Consider the following 8,104-nt stretch of genomic DNA (forward strand, 5'->3'; position numbering starts at 1 on the left):
TATTTAAAAGGCAGGAGAGATATACTGTTTTGATGTATAATCAGGGCTATTTTGGGGCAGGAACGCACAGGAACGGAGTTCCGGCTGTCTCCCAAGTTGGCCACGCCCAGCAGGAACTCATTAGCATAATAGGCCACACCCAACCGCAAGAACTCATTAGGATTGGCTACATTAGGGGTGTGTGGCCTAACATGCAAAGGAGTTCCTGCTACAAAAAAAGGCCCTGGGTTTGCTTTTTCTACAAAAAGAGCCCTGTTAGCCCTGACCTGGATAACTCAGGCTAGACTTATCTTGTTGGATCTCAGAAACTAGGCAGGGTCAGCCCTGGTTAGTACTTGGTTGGGAGACCACGAAAGAAGTCCAGGGTTGCTACGCAACAGCAAGCAATGGCAAACCACCGCTGAATGTCTCTTACCTTGAAAACACTACGAAGTCATCATAAGTTAGCCAATGTCTTGATGAGCAGGTTTGAACTGTTCTTTCTGGGCATACGCTCTGCAACATCTCTGGCATTACTTAAACTAACAAAGGGCTCCACACAGTTGTTGCACACACACTATGATTAAAAGCAGTAAATCACTTTTCCCTGGATACCTGACAGTGTACCTCACTACAGCTATATAAGCTTTAGATATCCCAAAAGGCTCAGCATCACATTTCAGGTGCTTCAAGGTTGCTTGCCGTAACCTGGATGGCCCAGACTAGCTTGATCTAATCAGATCTCGGAAGCTAAGCAGGGTCGGCCCCGGTTAGTATTTGGATGGGAGAGCACAAAGGAAGTCCAGGGTGGCGAAGCAGAGGCAGGGAAGGGTAAGCCACCTCTGAATGTCTCTTGCCTAGAAAACCCTACGGGTTATCATAAATCAGCAGTGACATGATGGCCAAAAAGGGGGGGAAAGCCATGCAAGCCACCAATGGAGGAAACAGGTTTGGGACAGATTCTGTGCTTCAGAAGTCATGACCCTGGGGACATAAGAGAAGCCATGTTGGATCAGGCTAATGGCCCATCCACTCCAACGCTCTGTGTCACAGAGTGGCCAAAACCCAGGGGCCATCAGGAGGTCCACCAGCAGGGCCAGAGCTCCAGAAGCCCTCCCTCGGTTGCCTTCCGAGCACCAAGGATACAGAGCATCACTGCCCCAGACGGCATGTTCCATAGACCTTGTGGCTAATAGCCACTGATGGACCTCTGCTCTTAAGAACATAGGAGAAGCCATGTTGGATCAGGCCAACGGCCCATCCAGCCCAACACTCTGTGTCATGCATTGGCCAAAACTCAGGGGCCATCAGGTGGCCCACCAGCGGGTAAGGTGGCAGCACAACCAAGATTGGGGGAACACTTATTTTTGCAGAGCTTGTAAGAAGGCCACACTTGGACATCCGTCCCACTTAGGACTGTCCACTGTGGTTTGGGAAATTCCTGGAGATCTGAGGGTGGAGCCTGGGGAGGGCTGGGTTTGGGAAGTGGAGGGACCCCAGTGGGGCATAATGCCACAGATTCCACCTCCAAAGCTGCCATATTTCTCCAAGGGAACGCATCCCTGTAGTTTGGAAATTCACTGTCATTCCAGGAGATCTCCTGCAGATTAATAACCCTACTCCCACTATTGCCAATAAAAGCAAAGGTGACTGTTTTAACTTTTGCTAGCGATTCCACTTGGACATGGAAGTTCTTGACCAACCCTTGGGAATAAACTCTAGGACCAGTGCAGATGCCATTTTAACTATTTGTGAGGTTTTCTTATATTGTTAGTTTGTATTGTTACTGGCCACTGCTTTGGCATCCTTGTAGCTTCTACTTGCTTCATTGACCACCTTGAGTTGGAAGACATTTCGATAATCACTAGTTCTTACTTCTCTCTAATTCCTAGGGTTGCCAGCTCCAGGTTGGGAAATACCTGGGGATTTGGGGGTTAGAGCCTGAGGAGGGTGGAGCTTGGGAAGGGGAGGGGCTTCCGTGGGGTATAGTTCCATAGAGTCCACCTTCCAAAGGGACCATTTTCTCTACTGCCTGGAGATCAGTTGCAATCCCAGGAGATCTCCGACTACCACCTGGAGGCTGGTAACCCTACAATTCCCAAAGATCTTAACTCTTTCCTAGGGTTGGGCCATAATCTCTGTTTTGGGGAGGGAGGTGTCATTAGATTAGATGTGATATGCAGAGGGGTAGTCGGCATGGAGAAATCAGTACTGGCAATGAGACAGGAAACCTAGATCTAGTTTCAGTCCAGGAGGATGCACTGTCTTAAGCTTCATTCATAGTTGCAATTCAGTAGTCTTTCTAATCTCCTTTTGAAATGTCATTTGGCATCTGAAATCACTCCACTCTCTAAAATATAAGGACAGATGGACTCACATTCTATCTGTTTTAGAAGTAAGCAGTAACTCATGAAAGCTCAGGCTCTGCCACAAATGTTGTTAGTCTTTTAAGGTGCTACTGGACCCTTGCTCTTTTCTATTGCTACTAAGCTGGTTCTCTTTGAGGTGCTAGAATGATGACTAAAAACTCCAGCAACAGTTACAGCTGTTTTTATTCCCCGTTGGGATAGTTTTGGGTGACTTTATCCCCTGCTAACCAACCCGAGAGTTTGCTTTTTGAAGTGAAAGGTGGAACATTTTAAGGCAGACGTGGACTTTGCACAGCTATGGACCTGTAAAGCAGGTTAAAGTGGGGGATTTGGCCTGGCTGATTTTGGGAGGACGTTCACACGGCCACTTGGATTCAAGACACCCCGAACTCATTGCAAAGGCAGCTCCAGCACCTTGAAATGCTCCCATACATGAGCAGGATTGCACCGGCCGCTTGGCCATTCTCCCTTTGGACGGAACGACAAAACTATCGAGAAAGTCCTTGGTTAGCCTCTTGCAGACGAAGGATGCCCACACTGTGTCTCGCAGCCCACTAACAGGATCCCGGTCCCACTTTTGGACTAAATCCCCCCACCCCCCAACACAGCCTCACAATGCCCACAACGTCCAGCAGATCCAACTGAAAAATTAAAACCCTAAATGGGCCAATAGGGAAGAGGAGACTGAAACCTAGAACGTCAATAATGAAGCTGATGGGATCAGCGATTTATGGAAAAAATAACATTCAAGCTGTATTAATGATCTCCTACTCTTGGGGTTTTAGATAGTAGTGGTTATCTTTTCTTTATCCCTAATTGTAGTTCCCTTCCCTTATTTTCTTCGTAGTTTGTAGTTTAATTTTAAAAATGCAATAAAAAATCCCCTCTGGGGGGCAAAAAAAGTAATGAAGCTGATGGGCAGTAGGTTCAGGATGGACGAAAGGAAATATCTGAAGGGTGCATGCATAGGAAAGCGTCATCCCCAGAATTAAGCCTCGCTTGGTCTTGAAGGTGCCCCTGGACTCAAACTTCGCTCTGTTGTTTCAGACCAACATGGCTTACATGGCTAACCACCTGAATTGACTTTACACAGAGAGTGGCGGACTCTGTACTGGCTTTTCCCTCCGTTGTTTTAGCAAACTCCTGTTGGAACAGAAATTCTCCTCTGTATTGCACGCTGCTTTCACTTCCTTTAATCATCAGATTTTATCAAGAGAGAGAACTTGGAGTCGTAGTAGATAACTCACTGAAAATGTCGAGACAGTCTGTGACTGCAATAAAGAAGGCCAGTGCTATGCTGGGGATTATGAGGAAGGGTATTGAAAACAGATCAGCCAATATCGTAATGCCCCTATATAAATCAATGGTGTGACCTCATTTGGAATACTGTGTGCAGTTCTGGTCACCACACCTTAAAAAGGATATTATAGCTTGGGGAAAAGTGCAGAAAAGGGCCACTCGGATGATAAAAGGGTTGGAACACTTTCCCTATGAGGAAAGGTTAAGGCGCTTAGGGCTCTTTAGCTTGGAGAAACGACGACTGAGGGGTGACATGATCGAGGTTTATAAGATTATGCATGGGAAAGAGCAGGTAGAGAAAGAGGTACTTTTCTCCCTTTCTCACAATACAAGAACTCGTGGGCACTCCATGAAATTGCTGAGCGGTCGGGTTAGAACGGATAAAAGGAAGTACTTCTTCACCCAAAGAGTGATTAACACTTGGAATTCACTGCCACAGGAAGTGGTGGCGGCTACAAGCATGGACGGCTTCAAAAGGGAATTAGATAAGCATATGGAGCAGAGGTCCATCAGTGGCTATTAGCCACAAGGGATAGATAGGGGCTCTGGGGCAAGTGATGCTCTGTCATCTTGGTGCTTGGGGGGGTCAACAGTGGGAGGGCTTCCAATGTCCTGGCCCCACTGGTGGACCTCCTGATGGCACTGGTATTTCTGGCCACAGTGTGATACAGAGTGTTGGACCGGAAGGGCCTTTGGCCTGATCCAACATTGGCATCGCTTATGTTCTTATGGTATCTTCTACATATATTTATGGCCATTCCGGGTGACTTTGCAGTCAGTACGGTGTTGGCCCGGGATATCCGAATGTGGTTTTGAGCTGCACTTTCCCCTCCTAGTTAAGAAAATGTGAACGTCAGATGCAGAATCACCCCGGGATTCAAATGTGGACTTCGCTGCCAGAGGATGTAGAGATGGGCACAGGAATAAACAGCTTTAAAAGGGGATTAGATAGATTCATGGAGAATAGGTCAATTGATGGCTACTAGCCATGGTGACTCAAAGGAACCTTCCACATTCAGAGACATCAATCCTTTGAATCCCAGAGCCAGGAGGCAACATCAGGGGAACGCCTTGGCCTCTGTGTCCCGTTGTTGGCCATTTAGAGGAACTGGTTGGCCAGTGTGAGACAGGATGCTGGATTAGATGGACTATTGGTCTAATGCAGTGAGGCTCTTAATACTGACCAAAAAGGCCAGAAGACCCTTAGCAAAGAATTCCATACACGGAGATCTAGTTCCTCTGAGACAGAACTGATGGGATCTTGGCGGCCTCCTTTTCTCACCACAGAACTGCAGGGAGAACAGCCAGGCAGCCTGGTGCAGTGGTTAAGAGCGTTGGACTCCGATCTGGGAAAGCCAGGTTCGAATCCCAGCTCTGCCATGGAAGCTTGCTGAGCGACGTAGGGCCAGTCATACACACTCGGCCTAACCTACCTCACAGGGTTGCTGTGGAGACAAAAAGGAGGAACGATGTAAGCTGCTTTGGGTCCCCCTCTGGGGAGAAAGGTAGGGTATAAACCACTGGCCTTTAGTAGAAGAGGAGATTGGATTTATACCCCACCCTTCACTACCCAAAGGTGTCTCAGAGCTGCTTACAAACTCCTTTCCCTTCCCCTCCCCACAACAGACACCCTGTGAGGTAGGGGGAGCTGAGAGAGCTCTGACAGAAACTGCTCTTTTTCAAGAACAGCTCTTATCAGAGCTATGGCTTGCCCAAGGTCATCCAGCCAGGTGCAAGTGGAGGAGTGGGGGAATCAAACCCGGTTCTCCCAGATTAGAGTCCACGCACTTAACCACTACACCATAGTAAGCAGGAGTCTCACCACTAACCTAAAAGTGAACCATTAAGTTACTGACTCATTTGTAACGCGACAAGGTCACAGCTTGGCATACCTGAGGTAAACCAACTATTCCAGTCTTGGATGGTATGCTATATGGGGAATGATTCAAACACCTGTCCCAATTAACAGCCACAAATCACTGAAGACATTCCATGCTGAACTTCAGGACAATTCTGACAGTCTGTTTCCTACCTTCAGGCAGTCACACCTCTCAGGTCTACAAAACTACACTTTTCCCCCCCACCTCTCAGGTCTACAAAACTACACTTTTTTCCCCTCACTAAATATTTTGGAGGGAAGCAGGAAACCTATTTTTTTTCTCTCTCCTAGATTTATAGAAGCGCGAAGCCTGTTTTTTTCCCCTCTCCTAGATTTATAGACTCACCGCTTTCCCATCTGCTGGGCAGAGGTGATCAAAACTCCACCTCCTGTGAAAGCCTGGCGCCAATCAGCCGATAGGACTACTCTCACCGGAAGAGATTGGATTTATACCCTGCCCTTCACTACCCGAAGGAGTCTCAGAGCAGCTTACAATCTCCTTTCCCGTCCCCTCCCCACAACAGACACCCTGTGAGGTGTGTGGGGCTGAGAGAGCTCTCTTGAGGACTGCTCTTGAGAGAACAGCTCTGAGAAAACCATGGCTGGCCCAAGGTTACACCATGCACGCGGAAGAGTGGGGAATCAAACCCGGTTCTCTTAATTCCTAACCACCACACCAAACTGGCTCTCAGTTTGAGCGTAAAGCGTCATCGAGCCACATGGGGTTTTCAAGGCGAGACACAAAGGTGGTTTGCAATCGCCTGCCTTTGCATAGCGATCCTGGAATTCCTTGGCAGTCTCCCATCCAAATACTAACCAAAGCTGACTCTGCGTGGTTTCTGAGAGGTAACAAGATCCAGCTACCCTGGGCCAGCCAGGTGTTACAACCGGGGTTCCCCCTAAGCTGAGTTAGTGAGAGCTAGCTCACAGTTTTTTAGCCTCTGGCTCACAGTTTTTTTGCTTTAGCTCAGGAAGGACGGCTCCAGAGCAAACTAATTGATGCAGCAGCCAAATCGCTCGCTCACTTTAATGCCAGTACCTCACAAAGCAGACTTTTTGCTCACAGGACTCCACAGCTCAGAAGGAGCGTTGGCTACAACACCTTACTGGGCAAATACACTGCCTCCCCCTCGCCCACAGTGTGGCAAAAGACCAAGAACCCAAATCCTGCCTCCGATAAGAAAGTTCTGCCTTTTCTTGTATTGTACAGGGGGCTTCTCAAGCTTGAATATACTGACTGCGAGGAGCTCCCTTCAACAGCCAGACAGCCCAAATTGCTTGCATCCTCTACTGACTGGTTATAACCGATGTTCCCTCTAAGCTGTGGAGTTTTGTGAGCAAAAATTCTTTTTTGTGAGCTCCTGGCATTTAAGTTGTGAGCGAGCCGTTTGGCTGCTGCATAAATGAGTTTGCTCTGCAGCCATCCTTCCTGAGCCGAGACAAAAATGCGTGAGCCAGAAGCCAAAAAACTGTGAGCTGGCTCACACTAACTCAGCTTAGAGGGAACACTGCACTCAATCTAACTCCCCAGTCCCCACCCAAGGATTTCTTTCCCTTGTGCAGGTCTGAAGCTAGGAATCCGCCTACAAACCATGTGGACTATCCCAAAGTAACGCCCATCCAGTGTTCCCTCTGAGTTAGTGTGAGCTAGCTCAGTTTTTTAGCCTCTGGCTCACAGTTTTTTTGCTTTAGCTCAGGAAGGAGGGCTCCAGAGCAGACTAACGTATGCAGTCGCCAAATCGCTCGCTCGCAACTTTAATACCTGGAGCTGACAAAGCAGAATTTTTGCTCACAGGATCCCAAAGCTTAGAGGGAGCATTGCTCCCATCCACCATATCAATCTTATGGCCCAGGAGTAATCATGTTTTGCAGCCTCAGGTCCCCCCCCTTAAGTCTTGGCCACTCTGATTTCAACGCCAGCCCCCTCCCAGTTTCCAGCACCAGTGGAATGCCAACATCCCCTCCCCGGGAGCTTTCAAAGCAGGACTACGCTCAGATACATCCCTCTCCCCGATCTTAATAGCCCTTGAACGTTTTTGCAGGTGCATCAGTCCATTCACGGAAACTACAATCCTGAGGGTCGGCTCCAACCAAAGCGGTTAACCAGTTTGGGAGCTGGACTAAATGGTCTTGGGAGCCAACTGTCCATCTTCCCGGGCCCCACTTTGCCGCCTCTGCTCCCCACTGTTTAGAACCCCACCCCTGATACCAGTTTCCCTCTGATTTGGGATGCACTAACAAAAAGATCTCCTCTTCCGCCAGGCTTACAGAAAAGCCGGTGGTGTGGAACAGGCACTTGGACAGAACAGTGGAAGAAACTTTCCTAAGACTGGAAAGTCGGCAGCTGGAAAAGGGTGGGGTAGAGCACGCTATGTGCTATGATGACTTGGTGGGGCAGGGAAGTAGATGCGTAGAAGGGGGGGGGGACAGAAGTGTGTGTACTTAACTCATGAAGATGTAACCACACCGGCACCAAGATAGCAGGTTGACAAAATGCAATAATTTATTCATGTGAAACACCACCTAAGATGTCTCACCGTGGCAAGAGATAACGCCCAGCTCAGTCACAGGGCAGAAA

This window comes from Gekko japonicus, unplaced genomic scaffold (genome assembly GCF_001447785.1).
Source record: "Gekko japonicus isolate JY-2015 unplaced genomic scaffold, Gekko_japonicus_V1.1 scaffold2860, whole genome shotgun sequence".
Classification (NCBI taxonomy): Eukaryota; Metazoa; Chordata; class Lepidosauria; order Squamata; family Gekkonidae; genus Gekko; species Gekko japonicus.